Genomic DNA, 18,057 nt, shown 5'->3' with positions numbered 1-18,057 from the left:
GCCACAGTAAACAGGAATTTGTCCTGAAGATAGATTGATCAGCACACATTGTGAAACCACCAAAATGAGGCTTGTTAGTTGAATTATTGTTCATCACTGAGGTGTTGTTCTTGGGGCCAAAAGGTGGTCTGTACTCTCTAAAGACTTTATTCTGCTTGTGTGACTGATGCAGTTGTTGAACTGTGTTGCCATGTTGTTGCTTAAAATATTTCCAGAGCTAATGGTTTATTTCTGGGGGCTTTATTATTGCATGCAAAAGTGTTCATTTAAGTACAGTCAGTAGAAGCACCAGAATGCTTTCAACTTTGCACCATTAACTAGATTTAACAGCCAAACGCAACCTGAGTATTACGTCTGCAATAAGGATGGCTGGACACATCTGTGCCCACTTTGACTAGTAGTATGGTGTATTGCATAATAATGTCAGAATGTTATTGGTTGGGAAGCCACTAGAGATACAAGGGAAATGCCCTCTTCTCATTCCTACCATCGGGGAGGAGGTAAAGGAGCCTGAAGACCCACACTCAACGGTTCAGGCTTCTTCCCCTCTGCCATCAGATTTCTGAACAGTCCATGAATACTACCTCATTTATTCCTTTTTCTTTGCACTATTTATTGATTTTTTTGTAATCTATACCATTTCTGTGTCTTGCACTGTCTGCTGCTGCAAAACAACAAATTTCACACCATCCAAGTCAGTGACAATGGATCTGATTCTGAAATCTGTATGTTTTGAGGAAAGGTGCACTGAAAGCCTGCTGTTGTTGGTTGGCCTGGGGTGAGGTCTGACGTTTGGCTGACTGTTGATTGGTAATAGATGGGTCACACAGGACCAGAAACGGGTCTAACAGTCAATAGAGATCAGTTGCAGATGTGGGCAGAGAAATGGCAGATGGAGTTTAACCAGGATAAACGTGAGGTGTTGCACCTTGGTAGGACTTGCGTCAATCCACCCTGTCCATTGCTAACCATCAAGTAGCTATCTATACTAATCTTATTTACCAGCACTTCATCTATAGCCCTCTATGCCTTGGTAGTCAAACTGCAGGTCTAGATACTTAAATGTTGTGAGAGTCTCTGCCTCCACCTCCCTCGTGCTTTCCAAACCCCAGTCACCCTCTGGATTTAAAAAAAAGTCCTTCTGTCATCTCTACACTTCTTCCTACTTGCCTTAAACCAATGCCCTCTGGTTATGGACACATCTGCTATGGGGGGGGATTTTACGACCACCTATCCAATCTACACCCCTTGTAACTTTGTAGACCTCCTCCATCAGGTCCTCCCTCTGCTTTCTCCAAGGAACACCAATCTAGCCTACCAACTTCTCATCAGAACTGAGGCACTCCCTCCCAGGCAACATGCTGGTGAATCTCCTCTGTCCTCTCTCCAGAGCAATCGCATTCTTTCCCTACTGTGGCGACCAAAACTCTGCATAATGTTCTGGATGTGGCCTTGCCTTTGTTTTATGAAGCTGTATCATAATCTCCCTTCTCTTGTGTTCTATGCTGTGACTAATGAAGGCATATATACTTGTCTACCTGTGCTGCCATGTTCAGCGATCTTCAGGCATGTAAAACAAGGTCCTTTCAAGAGAATGTGAGAGCAATAGTTTCAGAATAGATGTGAGGGGTATGTTTTTTTACTGAGAGAGTGGTGAATGCCTAGAATGCGTTGCCTGATAGGGCAGTGGAGGCAAATTCATTGGGGGCTGTTAAAAGGGGCTTGGATGGGCACATGAATGAGGGTAAAATAGAGAGATAGGCAGGAGGGAATAGTTATGTCGGCACAACGTCGTGGGCCAAAGCGCCTGTTCTGTGCTGTACAGTTCTATGTACCTTCTAAAATAGGCCATCCAGAGGGCGGCACGGTTAGCATAACGCTATTACAGTGCCAGCGATCGGGGTTCAATTCTCACCATTGTCTGTAAGGAGTTTGTACAGTCTCCCTGCGACTGCGCGGAATTCCTCCAGGTGCTCCAGTTTCCTCCCGTATTCCAAAGATGTACGGGTTAGTAGGTTAAGATAAGATATCTATCAGTCACATGTACATCGAAACACACAGTGAAATACATCTTTTGCGTAGAGTGTTCTGGGGGCAGCCCTCAAGTGTCGCCATGCTTCTGGCGCCAACATAGCATGACCACAACTTCCTAACCCGTACGTCTTTGGAGTGTGGGAGGAAACCGGAGCACCCGGAGGAAACCCACGCAGACACGGGGAGAACGTACAAACTCCTCACAGACAGTGGCTGGAATTGAACCCAGGTCACTGGCGCTGTAAAGCTTTACACTGGGTGTAATTGGGCGGCGCGGGCTCGTTGGGCTGGAAGGGCCTGTTACCATGCCCTTTTTCAAAAAAAAATAGAGTCTAAAAAGTTTTAAACTAAGGTCCCTCAATACTTCCTCCGGGCCCTACCATTACATTGTATATGTTCTACACTTATTTGACCTTCTAAAGTGCATCACTTTGCACTTGTCAGGATTACATTCCATCTGCCATTGCTCTGCCCACTTTACCAGCTGATCAATATCCTTATGCAGCCTAAAGAATGGAATTATTGAAAAGTATTGAACTGCCCTCAGGCATCCTGGTGTCACTGTGATAAGTGGTTGGATATCCTTGCAAGTGAGAGATGTGACTTGCTGCTAGTTCGTGAGAGCTGCAAATATCTTACAGCCACAGCCCATCAAATTTCACACTGGCATCAAGAATATTGCAAGGGCAAAAGGTGATGGTGTTGGGGCAGATTGGAGCAGCTGCCAAATGTTGGCTAATTGCAAATCTTTTTCCCAGGGCAGAAAAGTCAAATACTAGAGGACATGCATTAAAGGGGAGAGGGGGAAAGTTTTTTTACACAGTGAGTGGTGTGTACTTGGAACAGGCTGCCAGGGTAGTGGTCGAAGCAGATACTATAGTGGTGTTTTAGAGGCTGTGAGATCGACACCTGAATATATGTAGGGATCAGATGCAGGGAGAAGTGATTTGGTTTAATTTGGCATAGTGTTCAGCATAGACATTGTGGGCTGAATGGCCTGTTCCTGTGCTGTACTGTTCTGCATTCTATGTTCTAAAATGGTGATGTGTAAGGGCCCTGTCTGGGGAGATGCAACTCAAAACTGTGTCAAGATAGGAACCGACAGGATGTTAGATGGTTCTTCCTCTCCCAGGGAGTTGTCTCTCTGGGAAGACACTGGGCCTGGTGCAGTGGGCTGTTGACTCTTGGCATGGCTTCAAGAAGGGGCTGGATAGTATCTTGAACTGGGCAAGTGTAGAGGACCATTATATATGATGGTTAGTCAGTGTGATCTTCTGAGCTAGTCTCAATTGTTTGAAGGGAATAGAGGAATTAATAAGACTTTCTTTCCTCACACTGGTCCTGGGTTTTATTGTGATTTTTGTTGCCTGTCCCAGGAGATTAGAGGCTGGGAGTGTGGGTGTTAGAGGGAAGGTGGATGTGTTTAACCATAATGCCTCTTCCATTATGGTATAGGGCTGCTCTTCACCCAGCTCCTACTTATTGTAGGTTTGTACTGTAACACTACAGGTCTGGTGTCCAGAATGTGCAGTTTGTAAATTCTGGACATTAAAATTACAATGTTTAAGTGGTAAAAGTTGATCACCAGGCAATGGACAGTCATACTCCTCCCACTCTCATTTTGCTCAGTGAAGAAATTATTTCTATTTGGTGCAATCTTTTGCTGAGTATCACATGTGTATGTTAATAAGAAGAGGAGACAGCATACTCTTGATGGGCTGAATCATTGCCATAAACAAATGAGTTATGAAAATCTAGAGCAATCCACAGATGACTCTTTCAACCAATAGCTTGGCAGGTCTAGCCCAGAAGACAAAATCTCATTAGTAATTAAATTGGCGCATTTTATAACTATTTTGAATTATTGCAGCCCTCACAATTTGTGACTGATGTGTCATCGACTCAGGAGCCTCATTTTTGAATGTGAATAGGATCCAACACCTTTTGTCCGCTTTCATCTTTATACTTCACAGGATGGATCAGGACTTGGCCATGAGCCCTGAGTTCGTTTTTAACTCTGGAATCTCATGGATTTCTGTAAGGAAGTGCCCACTAACTTGTAGGAAAACATGTACTGATGAATTTATCTTGACCAGAAAAAAACTACTTGAAAAGCCTAATATTTGTCCTCTGTGTTCTGTGTGGTTAGTACATCCTGCAATTGTTTACATAGCTTAACAATGAGATTCCTGACCCATCGTGAACATCTCATTGCAAATATTAGACGATTCGTGCAGTGATCTGAGAGATGCCTTGCACTTGAAGAGTCAGCTAGAGATAATATTGTCAGAGTTTTGCCCTTTAGGAGCGAACTTTTCCATACTGTGATGTTCCTTGTATCCTCCCCGGAACCCCACCCCTTAATGTGTATTAAAACTTGTTTCACAAATATTTTTTCTGTGAGGCATCTCTTGAAAATATGAACCCACTACCACACAGCCCTGCTCCTATTGTGCTGGCATGCTTTAAAAAAAAAGAGAAATCTATTAAAAAGATGAGCAAAAATCTGACTTTGAGGAATATCATTAGCCAGGTTGAAAATTTTTTACAACAAGGTGTGAAGTCTTTAAGTAAATTAACAAAAATTGCAAACAGTGGTAATGATAATGATGTATTAAAATCCAAGAACACTTTATGGCATTCTCTGACTTTAAGAAGTGAGTGGAAATCAAAGCAACTGCAGATACTAGAAATCAGAAATAAACCAAAAATGCTTTATTTAAAAAAAAGCTCAGTTGGTCAGATGGCTCCTGTGCAAGAGAAACCAAGTTAACGTTTCAAGCTGAAGACCTTTGTCAAAAGTGGGGAAGAGAGAAAAAGGCAAATTAACTTTGAAATGCAGAGAAGGTTAGGGGAGGAATAAATTGGACAGAGGGAATACCTGTGAAAGGGTGAGGTCAGGGTTGCTGAGGGGAGAAGTAGTGGTTAATGGCATCAGTCAGAGTGTTAACACAGACAGGGGAGTGTCAAATGTTGTGAACTCCAGGACTGTCAGACATGCCTCGGAGGTTAGGCTGAGTTAATGGAGAGAGAAAAGCGGAGCCAGTGTCAGACATGGAACTGAGTGGTTTAGTTTTGTATTGCAAGTTTAACAAATAGGAATTGCATCATGACTACATGCATTTCATTGGTCACTATTGTTTAAAAAGAATTCCCAACAATCGGGGAAAATACAACAACAAGAACAGCAGTTCTAAAACAACAGCAGGTCAGGCAGTATCTGTGCGGTGAGAAACAGTGTTCATGTTTCAGGTCCAAGACCTTTCAGCTAATGAAAGGTAATCAACCTGAAGTGTTAACTCTGTGTGTGTCTCTCTCCATAGATGCTCCCTGACCTGCTGGGTACTCGCAGTACTTTCCGTTTTTCAGTAACAGCTTGTATTTCTTTAGCAACTTTAGAGTGGTAAGTCATCTCGGGATAACTTGCTTTTTTTGTGTGTGTGTGTGTGTGTGTCAGAGACCAGAGCACTTCACCAGCCTGCCGATGCAAAAGCCTTGGGTGAAAATTGAACTCCAGCACAAAGTTTTAACAGGATTATTATAAATAAGTGAATTAGGAGGCTGATAACATATATTTGCAGAGATACTTTAACATAGAGAAAGCATCCCAAGACACATCAAATGAATGCTAACAAGCAAAATTTGCCATTAATCCAGAGGAGAGACTGGGAGGGGATTAGTCAAGGAGGCAGTGTTCCCAAAAGAAAGGACATTTGTATAATACCTTTCACATCCCTTTCGGATATCCCAAAGCACTTTACAATACACAAAGTAATTTCTGAAGTGAAGTTATTGTCATAACTTAAGAAATGCAACAGGCATGTTGTACACAGCAAGAATGTAATAATTGTAAGGCAATCTGTTTTCACAACATGGGTTGAGGTTAAAAGTTGGCAGGTATGACGGTCCTGGTTCTTTTTGTATGATATTGTATGATTTTGATCATGTCATTGATACGATCCCTCTTATCCACCTCATGGGGAAAACAAGTTAAACATCCCATCCAAAAGACTGTACCTTTTGACAGCATGACATTTTCTCAGTGCTGTGGTGACCTATCAGCCTGAACTTTAGACTAAAGTCTGAGGAGTGGGATTTGAACTGTAATCTTCTGATAAAAGGCAAGAGTGTGACTCACTGAATCAGTTGACAGAGCAAAGACTCAAATATTATTTTGGGGGTTAAAATAGAGTTGAAATAAAGAAGCCCAGTGCAAGGAATTGGCAGATTAGAAGTATATCACAAATTTAATAACCCAAAGAAGTGGATTGAATTTAAAAACTGGAAATGTAAGCCAAGCTTGAAAATATTTTTTCTTCATAAATGCTTAAAATTAGGTTGGAGCAACCTGAAAGTGACCAAGTTCTTTTCCATTATTTTTTTAAAATCACAATTCCACTTGACGTACCTTAATGCTAAATTCAGTGAGCTTGGAATAACTTTTGCCAATGACATTATACACCACTGCCTAACTGCAACACAGAAAATGAAAGTATATTTCCCACACTAGTCATGCCACATGGTGCTGGTTTTGTCCAAGCTCTGTTTGTCTATAGTTAGGGTATACTCCCAATCCAGGGGATAGGATTAGATTGAGCCTGTGAACTGTGACAGGGAGGTTGGGATCAGCCGGGTCATTAGGAGAGTAGCCTATTGTTTGGCCATTTGCCTCTGTGTGGTTGGGCTTCATTAGCCAAGTGGAAACAAAGTTGACCCAACCTGAGATGAACAGTCATTTGACCAATATGATCCACCCATTGTCCTCCCCAACCCCCCTCGCTAAAATCAAGTTAAACTGAGCAGCCTGCTCCTGCCTCAGTACAACCCAGGAAGTAATAAAAACCACTGAAAGCAATCACGATGAAAGGTTATTTCATTGATGGTGATACGTGGTGCAACTCACTGGCATCGGATTGTCCACAGTTTGAGTCATTCCCTCGTGAGACAATGAACAATATGCTTTGATCTAACATTGGGACAATCATGGCGGTATAACAATCCTGCTTCTGGCAGTGATTACATCCAATGGAATTTGATTAATTGGGAAGTGTGAGCATTTAAATGCAATATCTTTTTCTAGTATTCTCCCAGTCCTTCCCTTGGTATATTGCTTAATTGGATCTCTTGCCATCTTGTGCGAGTGGGTAATGAGCTCTAACCTATCTTTTAAACTTGATTTATGTGACTGGATGCTGGCAAGACCAGCATTTATTGCTGTTCCCTAATTGCCCTTGAGTGGCTTGCTAGGCTATATCAGAGGGTACTTAAGAGGCAATAACATTGCTGATCTTCATTCCTGGAAGGACATTGGTGGACTGGATTCTGTGGTTTCATGGTCACTATTACAGGTGCCAGCATTTTATTCCAGGTTCACTTAATGAGCTGCATTTAAATTCTCCAGGTACTGTGGTGAGATAAGATATCCAAACCCTCTGTGTGGTTTTATTATCTATAAAGATAAAGGACTGAAAATAAATGAAGGGAACATTTTTCTCACGTGGACGGAAAGTGTTCAAAGTGTGTGGCCAAGGTCATTGGGGGGAAGACATTATCAACAATACTGGGATGTTTGATCTGGTGACAGTTCTCCTCCTTGCATTGCCACTCCTATATTGCCAAGTTCAGGTAACATTGGCAAATCCAGACCATTTATTTTGGTTGTGTAGTTAAGATAAAAGAGTTGCATTAGCAGATCACCTCTCATCTTATTAACTCCCAAAACATGTTACAGATACAGTTTTAAACTAGCAAAGAAATGGGCACATTGTCTAACGAGGAAAGGTTGGGCAGGCTACGTTTACATCCACTGGAGTTTAGAAGAGGGAGACGGAATTTGAAAGAAACAAAAGATCCGAAGAGGTGGTGACTTGCTGGTGATCATGTTTTATTTCCTGTGGGAGAATATAGAACTAGGAGGCACTGTTTTAAAGGTAATGTATTGCCTATTTAAAACAGATGAAGTGAAATTGTTTCTCTTGGGGTTGTGAACCTTTGGAACTCTCCTCCTTGAAGGGCAGTGGAAGGAGAGCCTTTGAATGTTTTTAAGGCAGAAGTAGATGGATTCCAGATAACCAAGGAGGTTACTGTGGGTAGATGGAGATGCAGTGTTGAGATTAGTCATCTGTGGTGATCTCATTAAATAGTGGAGCAGGCTCGAGGGATTGATCCTAATGTTTATGTGAATAACATCTGCTGTAGGAACTTGCAGGACCGGTCTCTTCGCCCTGAGTGGGACACTTCTGGTCGCACCGCTCTCGAAACTCCCTTCGCCCTTGAGCAAGGTATCCTAGACGTCTCCCCAAAGGGGAGATGAAGGGTCTTGACCCAAAATGTTGACTGTCCATTTCCCTCCACAGATGCTGCCTGCTCTGCTGAGTTCCTCCAGCAGTTTGTTTTTTTTTCATCTGCAGTCTCATGTGTATGTTTAGATGCTACTTTATGAAAGAACTTGGATTGTGCAAAGCAGCATTTCCTGTTACATGTGTTGTAAGTTGGACTCTCAGTGGTGAGAGAGCGCCTCAGGGGAACATAAGAAATATGGAAGATCCCTCAAGCCTGCTTGTCCGTTCAGTAAGATTATGGCTGATTTATAATCGTGGCCTCACCCACTCCCCTGTTGCACCCCTCAATTCTTGATTTTCCCCTATTGTCCAAAATCTATCTCAGCTTTGAATATATTTAGTGACTCGGCAACCATAGCTCTCTGGGGTAGAGCAATCCAAACAATCTCAATCCTTTGGGAGAAGAAATTATTTCCTCATCTGTCTTAAATAGGTGACCCTGAGTCGAGGCTCCCAAGTTCCATGTCCCCATAGAAAAGTCCTCTCCACGTCTACCCTTTCAAGTTCTCAGGCTTGTGTTTATCAGAGATTGCCTCTCAGTCTTTTAATCCAAAAAGGGGTATGATCCCAATCTACTCAATTTTCCCAAAAAGTACATTGATTTTCAGTTTGCTTCCATGCACAGCAAAGAAACTAATATATTCTGGCAAGAGATGCTTCATTGTAGGAAGGGGGAACATAAAAAATTAGGAGCAGGAGTATGCCACTCAGCCCCTCAATAAGGTGAGAGGGGAAAGATTTAATAGGAACTTGAGGGGCAACTTTTTTTTCTGCACAAAGGATAGTATGTATGTGGAATGAGCTGCCAGAGGTAGTGGTTGAGGCAGGTAAAATAACAATTTTTAAAAGCCAGTTTGACAGGTACATGGATAGGAAAAGTTTAGAGAGCATATGGGCCAAACACTAGCCATTGGGACTAGCTTAGATGGGCATCTTGGTCGGCATGGACCAGTTGGGCCGAAGGGCCTGTTTCCGTGCTCTATGACTCTATACATTCACGTGTTGGTAACAGCTTGTAGAGTATGACTAATGTAAAGTTAAGATAAGATATCTTTATTAGTCACATGTACATTGAAACAGTGTTTCTTTACATAGTGTGTTCTGGGGGCAGCCCGCAAGTGTCGCCACGCTTCTGGCGCCAACAAGGCATGCACACGACTTCCTAACCCATACGTCTTTGGAATGTGGGAGGAAACCAGAGCACTGGGAAGAAACCCACGCAGTCACAGGGAGAACATACAAGCTCCTTACAGACAGCGGCTGGAATTGAACCCAGGTCGCTGGTGCTGTAATAGTTTTACGCTAACTGCTGCACCACCATGCCTGCTGTGTAATCAGCAGTTGATTACATAGTGACTGATTTTAAAAACCTCAAAAAGCACAAAAGAATTTGTTGTATACCTGCATGAATTCTATCAATACAAGGGCAAGATTTGTTCAATAAACAGGAAAGGTTACAGCGATGAAAGTATTTGTCATTTACCCAGTCATAGCAAGTTCCAGCCTGCATATGCAGATGGAGTGGCAGTAAATAGGAAATGTGTCAGGCACTGCAAGGGCCATCTGATGAGTTTGCGAAACAAGCTGACGTGTTTAAAAACCAAATAACTAGACATGTTGATATTGCTTAATGCTAATGTCACAGCATTTCATTAGATGCTAACACCAGTCTTATCCCAATGATTCCATTGATTTTTTTTTTGTGTGTGCAAGGCTGAATGGTGGTATTGAATATCTCTCATTAAGCCAAGCAATAGTAGAAGGATGGAGACTTCCTGCTAAAGAAACAATTTCAAATAATCACAACTTCAATATGAGGAGACCAGAGTGCACAGTGCAACATTAAAATTATGTTTTTGATTAACTAGTTCAAGATTTCCAATAAGAACCTAATTTAATCCACATTGTTGTTCATGTAGCATTGACTTTCACAGCCACTGGTAGAGGTCACATTTCATCACTTGAAATGCCTGAAAAATTCTGGGACTTCATTTGGGATGAATCACAGGCTGATTTTTAAATTGCAGGCAGTGATCCATGCCATGAGTCGGATGGCTTTCACACAACAGGCTCTGCTCACGCTCCTGCAGCACAGTCATCTGTTAAAAATTTTGATATATTAAACTCTCCGTCCACTGCCAGAGGTAGTGACTTTCAGCTTGGATGTTTTGCCTTCTCAGTTGGAAGTAAGTTTCCATGATATTACTTCAGTGAAGAACATGAATGTTCTCCTCGATGCCTGAGTCAATATGCAAACCTTCAAACGACATGACCAAGCCAGGATATTTGCTCTCTATTTTTGTGGCTTTTTGAGAGCTTGTTTTGCAGATTCACTACTTGGTTTCTGACAATACTCAAAATGTCTCTAAAACATGATAGGACAATTTAAGATGATAAAAGATGCTATATAAGTGTCAGAATAGATGCTGTGGAAATGTATGTACTACAGGAGCCAACTGCAAGATCCCACAAACAGTAATACACTGCTGATCAGCTAACCAATTTGAGTGTTGTTGGTTCAAAATCAAATATGGCTATTTTGAAAAGTTAATATATTTGATGTTATAAATTTTGGAATAATCAGCTATCAAGTGACTGGTGTAGAGTGATGATTAATTTAATGTCATTTTACTTTGAATCCCATTCAAAAAGCTCAGTGTTGCCTGGATTCTGTGTTTTAGCAATGGAATGTGAATTAAAAATGGGATTGGGTAAAAAGTCGGACACTGAATTAAGTTGTGCAATAACTAACCCTAAATAATCGAGAGCCACTTTTGATTTACTCAATAGGCCAGCATTTCTTCAGGCATTTACAGGCCATCCCTGGGTTATATAAATGCCTGACTTATGAACACCCCTACATACAAACAAGCTCCCATAATATGACTAAATTCAAAAGTCTGACGTATGTACATTTTTATGAATGGCAGAACTAGTCACCTTTCTCCACTTTTAGCAATTGTTCTTTTGTATCAGTCTTGTGTGTTTTTGATGCCATACATTACAATACTGTGGAGGTTAGGGTTACCATAGCAAGCAATTTTTGTGTATTTTCCAACTTATCAACTTGTGGACATCTGTAAAAATGGAACCTGTACCTGGGGATGGCCTGTACCCTTATCCAGGTGGCAAACCCAAGGGAAATAAAAATCTGGATTTACAATTCTATTGGTGGCACCAGGGTTTGGAGCTCAGAAGTGTGAATGAAGTACCACCTGTAGCAAATCCCAAGATCCGACCCAAAAAAAACTCCACAAGCAGTCTTACCATACTCCTTCCACCATGTGCTTAACACGGACCTGTCTTCTCAAGGAACGTCAGGAGTAGTAGGAGCCACTTTTATGATTTATTTGGAATTTTACAGCACTGAAAGATCCCAGATCCTTGGCTGCATTGATAGTCCCTTTCATTATTTCAAACGCTTCATCCTGAACGTCCTTTAATTTCTAGGGCCTAAAGGCTAACTTTCATGAATGCTCAACACCTTTGTCGCATCACATCTTGAGGTGGTGCATTCTTTAAGAAAAAAAGGCAATTACCAATGAGGAGCCCCTGTTGATAAACTGTTTGTGCAACGTTAGCTTTGGGTCTGGGGTGGAAGGTGATGGGTCTGACCAGGGACTATCCCATCAGCTCCAGTTGTGCCTGTTGGTTTGGGTCATTTTTCGATGTGAATTTTCACCCACTTTACTTCCCGATCAAAGTCTGTGTTATGGGGTTGGGGAAGGTGAGCTTCTGCTGAGGACCCAAACGCTGCTTGACATTTTCTGGGCAGACTCTACATACAATATCATGTGGTTTGATTGTATTCTGTCCGACAACCGCCTTGCTCACATAGCAATGTGGCTGGGGCCACATTTTGTGATGTTTGGCAAAGCTTATTAGTCTCTGGGGTGTTAGCCCTGGCTCGAGAGCCTGTGGATTCAAGCCTCACTCATGATACTTACACACAAACATTAAGAGGAGAAGGCGATGCTTTCATTTGACTGAAACATTACAGACCAACTATAGCCTGTCTCTCCTCTCAGTGAACATAAAGGATATCCAGTCACTAAGAAGCTGGTTTGTGGGGGTGGGGGGAGGGGGCAGTGGCTAAGGGTTTTCTCCCCAAGTTCCCGTCAAGCCTTTCTCTCTCTCTCAACCAATGCTTAAAGAAAACCAGATGAGCTTGCTGTTCAGTTCATTGCTGTTACCTTGCTGTGTTCAAAGTGACTGCCACATATCCCACTCCATTTTAAAAGTTGGCTATGAAGCATCCTAAAATAGAAAGTGAAGATGCCTTGAGTATGGGAGGTCTTTCTTTAAAACTGGAACAGGAATAATTCGGCTATGAATTGCTAGTTTTATTTTGTGCTCAGTTCAAAGTGTGCATGGTTTATTTCCTCTGCAGGGCTCACCTTGCACATGTTTGTAATTGGTTTATTATTGTCACATGTACTGGGATGCAGTGAAAAGCTCTCATTTACATGCCATCTAGACAGATCATTCCATACATTGGGTAGTACAAAAGGGAAAAATGAACAGAATGCAGAATATTGTGTTACCATACAAAGAAAATGCAGTGCAGGTAGTCAAAGTGCAAGGGCCACGATAAGGTAAATTGAGAGATCAAGAGTTCATCTTTATTATATAAGAGGTCCATTCAAGAGACTTATAACAGCAGGATAGAAGTTGTCCTTGAGCCTGGTGGTATGTGTTCTCAAGCTTTTGTATATTCTGCCCAGTGAGAGGGGAAAGAAGGGAGAATGACTGACTGGAGTGGGAGGGGTCCTTGACTATGTTAGCTGCTTTCCTGAGGCATTGGGAAATGTAGACAGAGTCAATGGAGGGGGAGCTGGTTTTTGTTGATGGACTGGGCTGCATTCACAACTAGCTGCAATTTCTTGGGGTCTTGGGCAGAGCAGTTGCCATACCAAGCTGTGATGCATCTGGATAGGATACTTTCTACCTTTAATTCTCCTGTGAGGGAACCTGTACTAGCTTCTGGCATGCAAGTACTAGCTTTGGCAAGTTGAGGGTAGAACTGGCTCAATGTCACTACCCGATCTCCGGCATGGTTTGTATCCATTGCAAAGTAACCAGCACTGCAGTGTGCAACTTTTTATTATTTGGCCTTCCTGTTTTAATCCCTCCCAGTCTTTGACCTTGTCTTTCTCAGCTTTAAATAGCGGACCCCTTATCCTAAAACAACAGCTAGTGGTTGTAGACTCTCTGGCCAAGGGAAACAGCCTCTCAGCCTCCGTCCTGTCAAGGTGTGTGGGTTGGTAGGTTAATTGCCCCCTCGGTGTGTAGGTGAGTGGGAGAATCCTGAAGGGGGTATGGTGAGAATAGGTTACTGGGAAAATTAGGAGAGTGAGATTGCCAGTTCATAAAGCATAGACTCCATGGGCTGAAATGACCTCTGTTGTCAGGAAATATGAGATGATATGAAATGTTCCAATACTGGAAATAGTTGGCTTCTCCCCAATTCCACTCAGGCCAGATGGTGACCTCTAGTTTCTCTCTGTGCCTCTAGCCCCCTGCCTGGTTTGGTCCTAATGCCTTGCTCACCATTGCTCTCAAAGCCATCTTGGTTTAAGATGACTTATCCTGTGTCACAGGATTAGATCCTCACCATACACATAACCATTTACAGCCTTTCCTCTCTTTGTTTCTTATGCTTTACTCCTTTTTAGCATTTTATTCTTCTCTTATATTCACCTGCTGTTTTAATCCACCATTCCCAAACCCAAGCAAGATTGGGTGCAAATTTTTATTTCTTCTATATACATCTTAAAGGCATTTGTCACTCTATCACAGGTTGATCTGGCTGCCTTGCTGATGATCTGACAGTTCAGTTTGATGTCTGAGTTTGTTTTGTGATGTGAAATCTGCCCTTTTGTGTTAGACAATGTAGATGACAGCTGAAGGCTGCATTGGGAGCTATTATGCATATATGAACGAGGTTAGGCCATTCAACCCCTTGAGTCTGCTGTTCCGAAACCTGGGATCTGCCTATGGGTGGGGTGGGGAAGCAGCCCCAGTGATCATCCAGAGGAACAGGGCAGAGGTTTAACCTGAGATTGTGGGGAGGTGTGCATATTTTCACTCCATTGACACATGCCTCTCCAAAAGCCAACAAATTTAAGTTTGTATACACAACCTATTTCAGGCAAATTGTGGCCTTCATGTCCCTGAATACCTCATCCATCAAAAATCAAACAATTTGGATACTGAGCTCTAGTCTCCACAGCTTTCTTAAGGGCGAGAGGGTTTCAGATCTTTGCCACTCTTTTGTATGAATCCTGAAGTTGCCCCTGAACCCCTGGTTGTTCTGGGCTCCCCCCACTAGAAGTGCCACCAGCTTGTTGAATGGGTGACTGGCAACTTCCAGTTGAAAATTGGCTTGAACATATACACTGAACTTTTGTTTAAGGTCAACTAGCAGACTCTGACCACAGTCCTAGGGAAACTATTGCAACTGCCTTCATAGCTCTTTGTGGGTTCAGAAAGCTTTTCAAAATGGATTCTTCAGTCTCAAGCAACTGACCACAGCATAAAGCAGATGTACAATTAGCTATGCTTAGGACAACCTCACATCACAAATAGACGCTAAATTCTTTCTGTATGGGTGTGGAATATTCCTGTGAAAGATGACATTGTCTGCGGGTTACAACTAAATGATGCCAGGTGGTGCTGATGTTTTAGCGCAGAAGAGGCCAGCATAAATCTGCCTTGATCATATTGAATGGTGAGGCAAGCTTGAGGGACTGAGTGGCCTACTCCTGCTCCTGTGTTCTTGTATTCCTGTGTGTTTTACCAAGTAGGTAATTAACATCCACATTTTTAAAGTCTAACAGCAAGTAAAACCAGAAAGGGGCTGGAGATGAGGTGAGATATTTGGACAATGGACATGACAGATGTACTGGTGCCAAGACGAAGACCAGCAGAAAGATTTCATTTATGATTTTAGTCCAGGTCCAAGACCGATATTTCAAAATAATCAGCAGTTATGAGGGCATAAAATCAGAGCTAGCTAAAATTGAACTGGTAAATTCAATTAAGGAATCGGGTTGAGATGCAATAGCAGACATTTGGAATCTTTCAGAATACATAGAATAGGTAACAAAATGCGATGGGGAGGACCCACCATCTGTAGTTAACTTAAAAAAAAAGTTCAAGGAAATATCAAAGTTGGAAAGAAAATGTATAGTTGCATAAACAGGTGGCAGGTCAGAAGACTGGACAGAATGTGAAAAAACAACAAATGGCTAAAAGTTTAACAAAGAAGGAAAAATCAGTGTAACAGATAAAACTAACTAGAAATACAAAAATAGAGAATGAAATTTTTCAAAATTACTTTGGATATTTATCTTAAGAGTAATAATGTGATTATTTGCCCTGTAGAAATTGAGGAATTAATATTAAAGTGAATAGGGGGAGAAAATTCTTGAAATAAACAGGTATTTTACCTCAGTCTTGACTAGAGAATACAAGTTACATTTGCTGTAAATTAGGAATTGGTAGGCAGGAGAAAGCTAGGGAATATTACAGTCATCAGGGGAGTAATATTGCAAGCTGACACCTGAGTCCTAGTGAACTTCAACCTAGGATCTTAAACTAAAAGGCTAGTGGGACAGTTAATGCATTGGTTTTAATTTTCCAAAATTCCCTAAATTTGGGGAAGGTTTCATGAAATTGGAAAATATTAAATGTAACTCCTTTATTCAAAAATGGAAGAACACAGAAAGCAGGAAATTATAGACCAGTTAACAGAAATCATCAGTGAAATGTTAGTTATTAAAGGACACTCGGGAAAATTAAAAGTAATTGGGCAAAGTCAACATGGTTTGATGAAAGGGAAATCATTGGTGTTTTATTTGAAGAAATAACATGTGCTCTAGATAAAGGGGAATCAGAGGATGTGAAATTTCCAGAAAGCCATTTAATTAAAATGCCACATCAAAGGTTTTTGTGAAAATAAAAGCTAATATTGTAAGAAGTGACATTGTTGTGGGCAGAAAACTGGCTGACATGAAACAGTAGGCATAAATCGGTCTTTTTTTCTGATTGGTAAGATGTAATGAGTGACGTGCATAGGAATTGGTATTGAGTCCTTTTTACAATTTTGTACAATTGATGATGAAGGGGCTGAAAATTTGTTTGCTATATATACTGATGACACAAAGGCAAGAATGTAAGCTAGGAAGAGGGCTTAAGGAGGCTACAAAGGGATATGGATAGGTTAAATGAGCAGGTAAAGATCTGGCAGATAGTGTATAATGTGGGAACATGTGAAATTTCCATTTTAAGAGATTTTTTAAAAATGCATATTATTGTAAGTGGTGAGAGATTGCAGAGCTCTAAGGTGTAGAGGGATCTGGGAATCCTAGTGCATGATTCACAGAAGACTAGCGTGCAGGTATAGTAAGTAATTAGAGAAGGTAACAATGTTTTTTATTACCACAAGAATAGGGAGGTTATTCTTAAATTATGTAGGATGTTGGAGTATTGTGTACACTATTACAAGATCACAAGACAAAGGAGCAGAAGTAGGCTATTTGGCCCATCGCATTTGCTCCATGAGCTAAACTAAAACTATTTCTATCTAGCCCCAGTTTCCGGCCTTATCCCCATATCCCTTGATACCTTGACTAATTAGATACCTATCAATCTCCTCCTCAAACGCCCCCAATGATCGGGCCTCCACAGCTGTATGTGGCAAAGAATTCCATAAATTCACTACCTTCTGGCTAAAGGAATTTCTCCTCATTTCTGTTTTAAACCGGTACCCTCTAACTCTAAGACTGTGCCCTCTAGTCCTGGACTTGCCCTAATTTATTTAGGGAAGAGTGTTCATGCATTCAAAGCAGCTAAGAGAAAGTTTACTAGACTGAAACTTAGAATGGGTGGGTCAACTTGTGAGGAAAGGTTGGACAGGCCAGACTTGTATCCACTGGAGTTTAGGGGAGTGAGAGAGGGGACTTGGTTAAAATGGATGAGATCCTGAGGGGTCCTGACAGGGTGGATATGGAGAGGATATTTCAGCTTGTGGGAAAACCTAGAACTACAGGTCACTATTTGAAAATAAGGGGTCACCCATTTATGTCGGATAAGGTGAAATTTTTTTCCTCTCAGACGGTTGTGAGTCTTTGGAACTCTCTTCCTCAAAGGTCAGTGGAAACGGTTGTTAAAGATTTTTAAGGCAGAGGTAGACAGATATTTAACAAGCAGTGGGTTGAAGGTCACCACATGGAGACTGGAATGTTGATTTGAGCCATGAACATTGAATGGTGGAGCAGGCTCAAGGGGCTGAGTGGCCCACCTCTGCCCCTCATTCATATATAATGTGCTTTACATGTGTAGAGTTGGAGGGTTCAAGTCCCAGAGCTGCACGCAAATCAACATCGAATCTGTTTTAAATTTCAATACTTGTAATCTTCTGAGGACAACACCAAGGGATTCCATTACACTGATTTACTCAGTGAAATTGCACTGATTATCTCACAAGAGTAGTGAAGGATGCAAAATAGGGTAAAAGTTTATAATTTTACTTCGTTGAATATCTTAGCTGTGGCTCGTTTACTCAGGTTGCAGTGGATCTGTTTTGCACTTTGACCTGGTTTCTGGTGTTGGTCCAGTGATGAATGCTCTGGTTTCTGTTGTCCAGCTCATTAGTAACTGTTACTTCCATGAATCCTGT

At 41.7% G+C, this 18,057-nt stretch overlaps 1 protein-coding gene across 6 annotated transcripts in view; it reads left to right on the top strand.

Annotated features, from left to right (window-relative positions):
• Positions 1–18,057, top strand: part of septin12 (septin 12) — a 353,537-nt gene that overhangs the window by 193,100 nt on the left and 142,380 nt on the right. Inside the window, exon 2 of one of the 6 annotated variants that reach the window (XM_052021388.1) lies at positions 5,358–5,437. The exons of the other annotated variants lie outside the window; for them this stretch is intronic. The gene's annotated coding sequence lies outside the window, so the exon portion shown is untranslated. The remainder of the gene's footprint in view (positions 1–5,357; positions 5,438–18,057) is intronic. 6 annotated transcript variants of the gene reach the window in all.

The sequence above is a fragment of the Pristis pectinata genome, chromosome 8 (assembly GCF_009764475.1).
Source record: "Pristis pectinata isolate sPriPec2 chromosome 8, sPriPec2.1.pri, whole genome shotgun sequence".
NCBI classification, from domain to species: Eukaryota; Metazoa; Chordata; class Chondrichthyes; order Rhinopristiformes; family Pristidae; genus Pristis; species Pristis pectinata.
Note: the sequence above shows the minus strand (reverse complement) of the source record. Positions and strands in the feature narration are given on the sequence as shown.